The sequence below is a fragment of the Macrobrachium nipponense genome, chromosome 4 (genome assembly GCF_015104395.2).
Source record: "Macrobrachium nipponense isolate FS-2020 chromosome 4, ASM1510439v2, whole genome shotgun sequence".
Classification (NCBI taxonomy): domain Eukaryota; kingdom Metazoa; phylum Arthropoda; class Malacostraca; order Decapoda; family Palaemonidae; genus Macrobrachium; species Macrobrachium nipponense.
This window is the reverse complement of record NC_061100.1, coordinates 136,814,330-136,828,116: the sequence shown is the minus strand read 5'-3', so window position 1 is coordinate 136,828,116 and position 13,787 is coordinate 136,814,330. Positions and strand designations below refer to the sequence as shown.

Sequence of the window (13,787 nt, the reverse complement as noted above, 5' to 3'; positions counted from 1 at the left end):
CTCAAGATTGCAGTTGTAATCAGCACAATAAAACAACATTTTGTTGCCTATATTAGTGAAAGTATGAAACTTGTTATTCCCGGGGTCATGGTTTGAAGTGAATTCATTTTTACCTAGTAATCGGTGGTTTTTATCCTTACTGCCATCACAACTGAAACTCCACAGTGCTTATTTGATTGTTATTATACACATTTTGGTCTCAATTCACTCCACATTGCCCTTTAAACAAGTTGCTGTTCCTGGTTCCTAAGCGCGCGCGCCACAAACACAGTTACGAACAGCAGACGACGACACTGCAAAGTTTTATTCCCTAAATTGTTTACTTTACTTGTTATTTAGTTCAACTTTACTTTATTATTTAAAAATTTTAATTTAATTCATGTCTAATATCGCTTTTTTGCAACCAAATTACCCCAAAAAATTACAGATATTTCTAAAGTAGATACAATCCAATGTTTCTAACCTTGTCGTACATCTGGCTGCCGCAAACCATAGAGGAACAGACTACGGATAAGTGGATTATGTTTTTTTTCTTTCTTTCTTTTTTTGCTAGCACTTTTCATTGACTTAAGTCTATATTAGTATTTTGATTTTTTTAAATAACTGTATACCAGAAATAAATGTAACCTTTAATGTTTGCATGCTAAGAATGGCAAAATCATCGTTGCCACATACTTTCAATACATAGGCTAATTTCACCAATTTCCCCGTTTTGTGTAAGTCTTATACCTAGTTTGGAGGGTGAACACATACCAATTGGCAACAGAGAGAGAGAGAGAGAGAGAGAAGGAAGGCGAAGGAAGAAGGACCGGGGTGGCGGTGGAGGGGGGGGGGTGGTGGAGCTTTTTATGCGTGTTCGTATCCATTTCTGGATAATGGAGTTGTCTCTTGGTACAAGGACAAGTGTTGTTATTCTTTACGATTAGTGATTCACGATACCCTTATAAATTAGGGCACTAGGTGTAATGCACTATAGCAAAATCTCGTTCTGATACGAGTATTCGTTACAGAAATAGGTATTGCCCAAAAACGTGCTTGCACTGTCTCTGAAACCCATAGTAGGTATGCTGCTTAGTTGTCAATCAAGTTTTTTGTAATCAAGTATTTTTTACAAGCTAGCTATTGAATAAATATGACATTGTTATGATACAATAAAGTTTCATACATACTTACCTGGCAGATATATACATAGCTATAGACTCCGTCGTTCCCGACAGAATTTCAAATTTCGCGGCACTCGCTACAGGTAGGTCAGGTGATCTACCGCCCTGCTCTGGGTGGCAGGACTAGGAACTATTCCCGTTTTCTAATCAGATTCTCTCTTCCACCTGTCTCCTGCGGGAGGCTGGGTGGTCTTCAATTGTATTATATCTGCCAGGTAAGTATGTATGAAACTTTATTGTATCATAACAATGTCATTTTCATACATTCAACTTACCTGTCAGATATATACATAGCTGATTGACACCCTTTGGTGGAGGGCAAGAGACAGCAATCAACTGACTAGACAGGTAAACAACATATGTTGTAGGTATTAATAAACCTTAGTTCCTACCTTTTTAGATGGAAGATTCGTCGGCTACTTCGTTGGCTTATGCCCAGGAGTCTGCTTCATCTCAAGAGCCTTAGCGAGATAGTGATCTGTGGCCAAGAGTTCTTGTGGATCTGTCGATGGGGTCTCTTCCACTTACTCGACAGAATCCTAACTGGCGTTTGTCAATGGGAGCACATCCGCTTATATGACAACACGCACTAATTTAAGGAGCACACAACCAATCCCGATCACCCGATCCTAACCCGTGTTAGTTCTAAGATTGCCTAGAGTTATCCCCAAACTCTTTGCAAACAACCACAAACTCGAACTCATACATACAAAAATAACAAAATTTGTACCCCTCTAATAGTCAGATGTCACTCGATTTTCAAATGAAGAGAAGTGAAGGCCGCCTGTGCGACTACTGACACTCCCATACACCGAAACCCGAGAACACATCCGACAAGAGGGTTACGTACATAATTTAAGGATTGGTGCTTTCTCCTTTACCAGAACCGTCTGTGCTGACACAAACGGACCTAACGAAAAACATTTATCATACGTAACTCGCACGTCTTTTAAATAATGGGATGCAAACACAGAGTTGCATCTCCAATAAGTTGTGTCCAAAATGTTCTTTAGTGAACATATTTCTTTTGGAACGCCACCGAGGTTGCGATTGCTCTAACTTCGTGGGGCTCCCACTCTTAGAAGATTAAAAGAATTTTCATCTGGACACTTCTTATGAGCTTCTGTGATAACACTTCTAACAAAGAAGGCTAATGCGTTCTTGGACATTGCTCTCTGGGTCTTTCACTGAGCACCAAAGACCTTTCTGCGAAACCCCCCAACTGCTTCTTCCTGTCCAGATAAAATTTAGAGATCTAACTGGGCAAAGGGATCTTTCTGCCTCTCTGCACCAAACTAGAAAGTCCTTTCACTTCGAAGCTCCTGGGCCAGGGATTCGAAGGGTTTTCATTTTTCCTGGCCAGAAAAAAGGGACTGAAATGAACAAAATTTGCGGAGTCTGCCTGAAGCAACTCTTGATTCAAGGGCGTGCAACTCACTGATTCTTTTTGCCGTTGCAAGAGACATCAGAAACAAACACTTTCTAGTGATATTACGGAACGAAGCAGTGTGAAGTGGTTCGAATTCATCTGATTGAAAGAATTTAAGAACCACATCTAAGTTCCAGCTTGGAACCTTAGGTTCAAGTGATTTAGAGTGTTTCGAATGAACGAATTGAGGTCGTGCAAATCCTTATCATTCGTTAGATCTAATCCTCTGTTTCTAAAGACTGCTGAGAGCATACTCCTGTACCCCTTAATAGTTGGTACCGAGAGATGCGACTTTTGTCTAAGAAACAGAAGGAAATCTGCAATTTCGGTCACAGAGGTACTGGAAGAGGGACAGCTTCTTCGACCTACACCAGTTTCTGAAAACTTCCCACTTCGATTGGTACACTCGCCTAGTAGATGATCTGCGGGCTCTAGCAATTGCGTTTGCTGCCTGGCGAGAAAACCCTCTCGCTCTGACAAGTCTTTCGATAGTCGAAAGGCATCAGAGCAAGAGCGGGTAGATTTTGATGGTACCTCTCGAATTGGGGTTGTTTGAGCAGATCTATTCTGTTTGGAAGAGATCTGGGGAAGTCCACTGTCCATTCCATCACCTCTGTGAACCAAATTTGAGCTGGCCAATACGGAGCGATCAGAGTCATCTTGGTTCCTTCGGATGCCACGAATTTTCTGACTACTTCCCCCAGTATCTTGAACGGGGAAAAGCGTAAACGTCTATTCCTGACCAGTCCAGGAGAAAGGCGTCTGTTGCATAAGCCCGGGGATCCTCCACCAGGGCACAAAATGTATCTATCCTTTTGGAGAGGAATGTGGCGAAAAGATCTATTTGAGGCTTCCCCCAAAGGAGCCAAAGGCTCTGGACAGACTTCTGAGTGGAGTGTCCATTCTGTGGGAAGGACCTGGAAATCTCCCCCCCTGCTCAATCTGTCCGCTCTCACATTCCTCTCCCCTTGAACAAACCTTTGGTTAGAAGAATTACCTTCCTTTGGTTGTTCGCCCAAATCAGTAGATCCCGTGCCAGCTCGTACAGAGGCAAAAAGAGTGCGTCCCTCCTTGCTTCTTGACATAAGCCAGAGCTGTCGTATTGTCTGAATTTATCTGCACGACTTTGCCTCTGACTAAGTGTTCGAAGCTCTTTAGCGCCAGGTGAATTGCTAAGAGCTCTTTGCAATTTATGTGCCATGACACCTGTTCTGCCGACCAGGTGCCTGACACTTCTCTGGGTCCCAATGTTGCACCCCAGCCCGCCTCCGAGGCGTCTGAAACAATGTCAGCTTGGGTTCCGTACTTGCAGGGACACTCCTTTGTTTTCCTTTAATGGAACCAACCACCACTTCAAATGATGTTTTATTTCTTCCGATATTGGAAACGTGTCCGAGAGCTGACCTGTCTTCCAACTCCAACTTCTTCTTAGGAAGAACTGAAGCGGTCGAAGATGTAATCTTCCTAGGAGAAAGAACTGTTCGAGCGAGGGAAAGGGTTCCCAGAAGGCTCAGCCATTCCCTCGCTGAAGTGCGCTCTTCCCTAGAAAGTTCGATACTGTGGCACAGCCTTTCTTTAATCTCTCTTGAGATGGAAAAACTCGAAAAACGAATTCTAGTCAGGAGGAAGTAACAACAATGTTGATACAGCCGGCGACAGAGAGAATCTGATTAGAAAACGGGAATAGTTCCTAGTCCTGCCACCCAGAGCAGGGCGGTAGATCACCTGACCTACCTGTAGCGAGTGCCGCGAAATTTGAAATTCTGTCGGGAACGACGGAGTCTATAGCTATGTATATCTGACAGGTAAGTTAATGAATGTATGAAATGTAATTCTCAATCAAAACATATGCCCCTCAATGCTAACTTTCCTCTTTTAATGACTTTTCTGGTCATTGCAAATTTGGCCCCGTAATTTCTTATGGTGCAAAAACAGACAGAGGCCCACGGACCGAAAACGATTGCGTCACACTACGGCGGTAATCCGGCAATAAAACATCTTCATATATCCAAAAAGTAAATAATAAAGATATATATGCGTAATATGATTATAACAATTACATGAATAGCTGATAACAATCTGCATGAATAACTGGTAAACTGTTCTGCAAGAAAGTTGAGTATAGCAATTCATTTACAATTGGTATGAAAGTCAAGATGTTGTGATGTCATAAAACAGGACTTAAAAGAACGTTCTAATTCCGAAAAATAATTACTTAAATTTGAGTCAGAATCGAGTTACTTTTTCAATAACGAATATTTTCTAATTAATCATCATAAATAGGGTAGAATATCACGACAGGCCAACCCTCATCACGGTGGACGGGTCTTATTCACTCGATATTTAATTGGTGAAACATGAATACAATTGCAACTCTAAGCATACCATTTAAAAGACTGAAGTTTCGTCAACATATTGTGATAATATGAAAGCCCCATAACAAACTAAAATAAGCATGTGAGCTCTTCGTAAAAATATGCTTTTCAAGGCCAGTTTTGAAATCCACAATATGGCGGCTACGTTTGCATGGACGGCTCTCATCAGTGACGGCCACCATCTTTCCCCAGCCTTCCCAGCACTCATTTGAACAATGTTAGCGTATGTATGTAACGTTTATTGATCTTACTCAAGATTGCAGTTGTAATCAGCACAATAAAACAACATTTTGTTGCCTATATTAGTGAAAGTATGAAACTTGTTATTCCCGGGGTTATGGTTGGAACTGAATTCATTCTTACCTTGTAATCAGTGGTTTTATCCTTACTGCCATCACAACTGAAACTCCACAGTGCTTATTTGATTGTAATTATACACATTTTTTTTGGTCTTAATTCACTCCACAGTGCACTCGAAACCACATTGCTGTTCGTGTTTCCTAAGCACTCACTCCGTAAACAAAGTTACGAGCAGCAGACGACAACACTGATTATGAGATGCAAAGCTTTATTCCCTTAATTGTTTACTTTACTCAATATTTAGTAACTCTACTTAAAATGTTTATTTAATTCATGTCCATTATCCCTTTTTTGCAACCAAATTAACCCCCAAAAATTACAAATGTTTCGGATGTATACTTACGAGCAAACGACGTGAGGAAAAATGGCTCATCGTTGCCAAACTAGTGGAGCGTCACACATACGCCGATGCATTTACAAACTGTTTCGATGAATTCTAGTTGTCATAGTAATGCAGTAATGATAAAATTGCTCTAATATGTATATATACTACAAATAGATACGCTAATTTCACTTATTTCCCCGGTTTTGTGTAAATCTTATACCTAGTTTGGAGGGTAAACACATACCAATTGACAACACTGATAAACAATTGAAGAGCGCAAAACGCCGCAAAGAATGCCGTAGTCCCCTTGAATAAGTACGAATAAGTGCTGGTAAGAGGTGGGTTTACGATTGTTGTGATGAAAGTGCCCCAGCGTCTATGGGTACAAGTGGTGTGCAGATTTAGCACATGAAATGGGAAGTTTGTTGACACAAGCGACTCCGTAAACATCAAGATAGCGTCAATCTTCGAAACATTTTTAGTTTGTAAGTAAAAATTTCTAAGCGTTTTGGTGAGATTTCCACTGCCGTAGCCACCCTTTTCAGTACCCTATGTTTAAATCTTAAAATTTGGCCTTAATTTCTAACTTTGGAGAAAATACTTACTTCGAAAGGAGAGTAGAGGTCTTTAGCTCCGTTTTTCACCGAAGAAAGTCGCGACTGATGCCCATCTCCAGTGTCAGGACGTGTTATAATGTACTTTTTCGGAGGGTGGCTAGCGTTGATTGTAGGTGGCCTGCTTGGCCTGCTGTGATATTTTACCCTATGTAAAATATTGATGTTTTACTATTTATTTAAAAAATTATCTAAGCGCACGCTTCGTCGTCGTCTTCTACCAAAACAGTTGTTTACTTAAAAACGTCCAGGTAAGGGACCGTGTTCCGATTGTTGTGATGAAAGTGCCCCAGCGTCTGTGGGTACAAGTGGCGTGCGGATTTATCACAGGAAATGGGAAGTTAGTTTACGCAAGCGACTCCGTAAACATCGAGATGGCGTCAATCTTCTAAGTTATTTAATCATAAGTAAAAATTTCGAAAGTGTTTTTGGTGAGATTTCCACTGCCATGGACACCCTTTTCACTACCCTCTGTTTAAATCTTAAAATTTGGCCTTAATTTCTAACTTTGGAGAAAATACTTACTTCGAAAGGAGAGTAGAGGTCTTTAGCTCCGTTTCTCACCAACAAGAAGTTGCGACTGATGCCCATCTCAGGTGTCAGGACGCGTTATAACCTCAGTACTTTTTCGGAGGGTGGCATGCAATGATCGTCGTTGGTTTGATGCAGGCCATGCAGTTGACGAAACTTCAATCTCTTGAATGGTATGCTTAAAGTTGTAATTGTAATCTCGTTACACCAATTAAATATCGAGTGAATAAGACCCAGCCAGCGTGATGACGATGGATCGTCCGTGATTGTTTACCCTACTTCGGAAGGAGAGCAGAGGTCTTGAGCTCCTGCTATCACCACCAACCACTCATGAATGATGACCATCTCCGGTGTCAGGACGTCTTAAAGTACTTTTTCGGAGGGTGGCCAAAACCGCGGTAGTCGGTGAGTTGGCCAGTCCACTGGGTTGTTTACCCTACCTAGCCTAGCATAAGGTAGACTTCCTAGTCGACGGGATATTCTATGATTCTGAGCAATTAGTCGCCGTCATCAACTACTTTACCCCTTATCTTCTTTCTATTTAAAATAACGTTTGCGTGTGAAAACAAGAGTAAATATGCTGGCCTACTTTTTTTATATAATAACTTTAATAAAAGTGAAACACTTACTGTAACGTCAACCTTCCAGACGAGCCAGAAAGTTTGTTGTGGTTGGTAACATTCAGCCTTACAGAATAAGGACACAAATTTATAATACCTTATAATGTTTCTATAAAATACTGGTATCGCACAATACCATGTTTATACAAACGGATCTACCCTTGCAATATATGAGAAATTACATTTAAAAAAACATGCAATCATTTATGCGAAAAAAATTAATAATGAATGAAACTCACCGTATACACGACTTGTCAAAAGATTACAATCTGAAGACACTGAGAAACTGATGTAATGATGGAAACTGTATATTTTTTTCTTAAGGAAAGTATTACTCAGGGATATGATTGGGTTATTCGATTAAACTACAACATCAGTAGAAATTTATGAACTGACTACCAAAAATAGTTCCTGAATGAAAGTAAGAAATTTGCAATGGAAAAGGTGGACATTGGAACAACTAACAGCACGCAATATTTGATGGTTGGTTGATCAAGGTCTAAAATAATAATGTACCAGAGTACCTTGAGTTGGTTAGTATAGTAATTCAACTGGTTTATTCCAGTAGCTTCTGCTTTAGTCAACTGTAGTCCATTGTGAATTCATGTGAGCATAAGGCAAAAACTATATTTATTGTCATTCCTGTAATTTTTATTTCCTAAATATTATTTTTTTTAAGTATGTCATCAACTTCAAATTCATTCACTAAATTATTGTTTGATTAAGTATGGAGTTGGGTCAAAATCTCAGATATTTCCAATGATTCAATATATGAATCAAGACAAAAGGCGGCCAAACTATTGAGGGTGTTGCTAAAATCACCATAGCCGTAAAGCATTGAGGTTAAACACTTATCGGTGCGATTCAACATAACCCACCAATTTTACCCAATATCATAAAAGTTAATGTATTTTAGGATCCTGGCAAACCTCAATATTTTTATAGCAAAATTAATGAGCATATTAAAACACACACGATTTGCTCTTATGTATAATTGAGTAATTATATTAGAGAATATGTTAGTTAGTTCCATATCATGCATATTTATTGTCTTTAAAGAGGGTTTTCTTAAATGCTGAAGCTAAGTAATTATCAACTCAAGTAATTTAACGTTGGTCGTTACATTCATGGATATTTAACATTAAGAAAGTTCAATAACGAGGCTGCACTTTTAAAAGTTTTGGAGTAACTAATGAATAATGCAAACAAACCACTTTCACCTCACTTATTATTTCAAATATTTCCATTCATATTTGTCGCTTCAAGTATAAGCTTCTGCATTTCATCATTCATTTCAAATCTCACTTAGCCAGAAATGACTCGCATCTTCATCTGAAACGTCACGATTCAGAGACCTTTGTATTATCTCGACAACTGAAACAAGACCTCTTGCGAGTCAGAAGATAATTTTGGCCTATCACTACCTCTGAAGAATAACCTCACCTGTGAAGAGAAGCACTTTATTATTATTATTATTATTATTATTATTATTATTATTATTATTATTATTATTATTATTATTATTATTATTATTATTATTATTATTATACGACAAAACCCTAGCAGTCAAGAAGAATTCATGATTTAAAAAGACAACATTCCTAAGCGTTAAGTAAATGGTTTTCATTATTGGCTAAATGCATGAAACTTTCCTTGTTTATGTCACTTGTGTAAGGTGAAAATTCTGCCATCGATTTTAATGATAGCTGAGTAAACATTGCAAGCACGAAGGGAAAATATGAATAGCAGCGTGAAGGTCTCTTTAAAGGCAAACTATATTTGTGAATGAGCAAGAGGTTTTATTGCATGCTAGAAAATTTAGTTTAGTATATCTTAGTTTTACCAGACCACTGAGCTGATTAACAGCTCTCCTAGGGCTGGCCCGAAGGATTAGATATATTTTTACGTGACTAGGAACCAATTGGTTACCTAGCAACGGGACCTACAGCTTATTTAGGGATCCGAACCACATTGTATCGAGAAATGAATTTCTATCACCAGAAATAAATTCCTCTGGTTCCGTGTTGACCGAGCCGAGCTAGAAAATTTAAAACAATTACAGTGCTCATGGGGTAAAAACACGTAAGATTATGCCTTTGTACTACATTAAAAAGGGCAACCTTGGTTCAGGAGAAAAAATCGTAAGTTAATGCATTTATACATAAAAAAGACAACCTCTGGCTGGGCGTAAAAACCCTTGGTACAACAACAAAAATGAAAAAGGCATAAGTGGTTGCATTTTCTGTTTACGGTTTTGTACGCCGCAACATAGGTTTTTATTATTATTATTATTATTTATGTAAAGGAATGAACTTTTGTGTCTTTACGCTGTGTCAGAGGTTGCCCTTTTTATGTACACAGCATCGGTATATTAGAATATTCCAGCAGAGTTTCCAGAATGTAGCCTTCTGGAAGAATAGATCTAGAGATCTGACTGTTTGTCCGCATGACAAAAGATTTTCTATGAGAGGAATCTTCATCAAGGGAAATGTATACTATCGTAGATTCACATCACCGTGCATTTGATGTCTAGGCCAGTCCCTTACGACGCTCCTGTTTGGCTTTTGATAGGCTAATCGCAGAGCTGGAAACCCTCAGTCTCTCGAGAGAGTTCACATGGGCAGGATCTATGTTCTATATCTCCTGAGGGATACGTCTTTCAAAAGTATCCCTCAGGAGAGGTGGAACGTACATCCTGCCTATGTGAACTCTCGAGAGAAACTGAGTTTCCAGCCCTGTGATTGGCTTATCAACAGCCAATCAGGAGCGTCGTAAGGGACTGGCATAGACACCAAATGCAAGGTTGATGTGAATCTACTATAGTAGAAACTGAGTTGCTTTGTACTTCTGGAAGTAAAACAGGAAGCTTATCATTTATGGAGGAACAACGATCGGACTTTTTGTGGCGTATTTCATCGAGTTTAGAAATCAAGCCTAGATGGTCTATGAGAGAACTTAGATTGAGGGTGTCAAAATCTTGCTCTCCAGTGGTGATGACCGTAATTGGTAGCCTACCTCTTGAGTCATCTTTCTTTGGAGCTGATTCTAGCAGGCCTTTTTTAGTACAAGCTAACAAAACTGCTGTTTATTACGTTGAACGAAATGCAGAACTTTAGGCTATCGTCTATGGGAGGTTGCTCACCTGTTGAGTTGGTGAAGAGACTTGCTTGTCGCCTGTCCAAACAAAGAACTTGTCCACCTACCATGCTGGGGGAAGCGTGCAAGCAGTTGGTTCTATCCCTACAGGCCTAAAATGAGGTTGGCTCTCGTTTGTAGGAGTTTGTCCACCTGCTTAGGTGGTGGGGAAGCGTGTCAGCAGTTGGTTCTATCCCTACAGCTTGTCCATCCTGAGGTGGTGGGGAGGCTTTTCTTTACCTGAGAGTTCATCCAACATCCAAACAGCCATTGGATCTCGCGTGTGGGAGCTTGTCCACTAGTTGAGGTAGGTGGTGGGGGAAGATTGACAGCAGTTGGCTTTCCCACTGAGAGCTTGTCCATCTGCTGAGGTTGTTAGGAAGCTTTTGACTAATTGGCTTTCTCCCTGAGAGCTCATCCATCCATCTGCACACCCGCTGGATTGCCCACTGAGGTGGTGGGAAAGCTTGTCAGCAGTTGGCTTTCTTCCTAAGAACTTGTCTGCCTTTCTGAACAGAGGTTGGTTTTCACCTTTGAGAGGTCACCAGCCTGCTGCTGTGGCTCTCTCCCTGAAAGTTTGTCCACCTGCCAAGGTGGTGGGAATGCACAATAGGCATTAGCTTTCTCACTGAGAGCTCATTAGTCTGTCCAAACAGCTGTTGGCTTTCATCTGTGAGAGGTCGTCTGCCTGACAAGGTGGTGGAGAGGCCGCTAGCCAATACCTACCTCCCGAGAACTCATCCACTGTCAGAACTGCTGTTGGTTCTCACCTGAGAGAGCTTGTAAGCCTGCAAAGTGATGGCGAATCTTGCAAGCCATTGACTATCTCCTGAGAGCTTGTCTGCCTGTCCAAACAGCTATTGGCTTTCATCTGTGAGAGCTTGCCCACTTGATGGGATGGTGGGGAAGCTCATCAGCTGTTGGCTCTCTTCCTGAGAGCTCATCCGCCTGTTTAAACAGAAGTTGGCTTTTGCCCATGAAAACTCATTTACCTGCCAAGTTGGTTGGGAAGCTCCTCAGCAGTTGGCTCTCTTTCTCCCTGAGAGCTTGTCTGCCCCATCTTACCTATGGGAGCTTATCTGCCTGCCAAAGTGGTGGCGAAGCTTGCCAGCCATTGGTTCATTCAATGATACCTCATTTATCACATCGAAATAGCCATTGGCTCTTGCCTGTGGGAGCTTGTCTACCTGCTGAGGTGACTGGGAAGCTTGCCGCCAGCTGTTGGCTCTCTCCCTGAGAGCTCATTACATACATCGGTTGCTTTTGTCTGCTTGCCAAGTGGTGGGGAAGCTCTCCTGCCATTGGATCGTCCCTAAAGTTCGTTTACCCATCCAGACAGCTGTTGGCTCTCTTCTGAGAGAGATTGTTTGCCTGCTGAGGGGGTAGGAAAGTTTTACAGATGATGTCTCTCTGAGAGCTCGTCTGCCTGTCCAAACTATCATTGGCTCATGACTATAAGAGCTTATTTGCCTGCAAAGATGGTTTGTGAACTCACCAGTCACTGGTTCTCTCCCTGAGAGCTCATTTGTCCTTTTGAACAGCAATTGATTATCACCTGAGAGAGCCTGTTCATCTGCTGAGGTGGTGGGGAAGCTTGTCAGCCATTGGCTCTCTTACTGAGAGCTCTTCTGCTCCTCGAAACTGCCTTTGGCTCTCCCCCATAAGAGCTCATCCTTTTGATGATAGGGTGGGAGAGTTCGCCAGCCATTAGGTCTCTCCCTGTCCAACTAACCACTGTCTCTTGCTCATGAGAAGGCCTCTCCCTACTGAAGTGAGAAAGCTCACCAGCCATTGGCAATCCCCATAACAGCTCCTCTGCCTATCCATACAGCAGTTGCCTTCCAATTATGAGAGCTTCTCTGCCTGCCGAGGTTGTGGGAATGAATGAATGAATATAGTTTAGGCCAAAGGCCAAGCACCGGGACCTATGAAGTCATTCAGCGCTGAAACGGAAATTGACAGTAAAAGGTTTGAAAGGTGTAACAGGAGGAAAACCTCAAAGCAGTTGCACCATGAATCAAGTATTAGGAGAGGGTGGAAAGTAAGATGGAAGAAAGTGAATGTGAATCGAGGTACAGTAAGAGGAACGAAAGGGGTTGCAGCTAGGGGCCGAAGGCGCGCTGCAAAGAACCTTAAGTAATGCCTACAGTGCATCGCATAAGGTGCACTGACGACACTACCTCCCTAGAGAATACATAATTTTCCGATTCTCCGGGATAGGATTCATTGTCTTCCTCCTTTTTTTTTTTCTTTACTATCCTCAAATTCTTCATTATCTTTTCCTCTTTTTCCAATGTCCCCTACTAATGATTCTTCATTCAATCTGGTCTGCTAATACAGCAATGTTATTTTAAAACAACAACATTATATATATATATCTGGAGATATTCTTTTTATTCTTTTGTTTCCGTATATTTTTCCGTGATTTAACTTCCTTCTCCTCGTAACACTAGTTCTATAGGATTGTGGATGCAGTGCCAAATCTGATCATTTATATATATATATATATATATATATATATATATATATATATATATATATGTGTGTGTGTGTGTGTGTGTGTGTGTGTGTGTGTGTGTGTATAACTGAATCACGAAAGTTAGGAACGTGGTAAATCCATAAATGAATTTAGTGCCAAGATGTTGAAACAGCACATAGCAGCCGCCAAGCAAGAAGAGAAGGAAAAATTCAAGGAACTGGAAAAAACAAGGATCTCTTTCAATCATTCCATCCCGACTGATTAGAAGGACTCGCTGCGACGGGAAATTTACGAAAAACTACGTAGGACTACAGATGCCCTGAAAAGAAAACTCGACAGAAAACTAAAAAATCTTATTGGTAGCAGTGATTGGACTAATTGTGCACGTCAATATTGTGTTGTTAACTTATCTAGTAAACAAATAAGTGAAAATGTTGTGAGTGCGCTTGGATATGGTTTATCTTTCTTTATAACAAGTAGACCTTCTGCTTTAATGATTGCGTCATCCCTAAGTAAATTTGAAAAATATTGTGATCTTCCTCAAAATCATGTTGACATGATTAAAGGTATTGTTTACGGAGCTGCCAACGTTAAGCATGAAAGTAACTTCCCTGCTCGCTATAAGAAAAGTTTGACCGATCTTAAAAAGGACAATACTATCCACATTACAAAAGCTGATAAGTCAAATAGTATAGCAATTTTAGATAAAGCTGACTACATATCACGTATGCAAGCCCTATTGGATGATGATGTGAC

General features: G+C 40.7%; 1 protein-coding gene across 4 annotated transcripts in view; it reads right to left on the bottom strand.

Moving 5' to 3' along the window:
• The window catches only part of LOC135211214 (serine/threonine-protein phosphatase 2A regulatory subunit B'' subunit gamma-like), a 35,093-nt gene extending 27,418 nt beyond the window's left edge, over positions 1-7,675 (bottom strand). The window contains exon 1 of one of the 4 annotated variants that reach the window (XM_064244450.1): positions 7,657-7,675. The gene's annotated coding sequence lies outside the window, so the exon portion shown is untranslated. Of the gene's footprint in view, positions 1-7,426; positions 7,566-7,656 lie in introns of those variants that run through there. The other 3 variants (XM_064244449.1, XM_064244452.1, XM_064244451.1) reach the window with 3 other exon arrangements.
• Between the last annotated feature and the right edge of the window lie 6,112 nt (positions 7,676-13,787).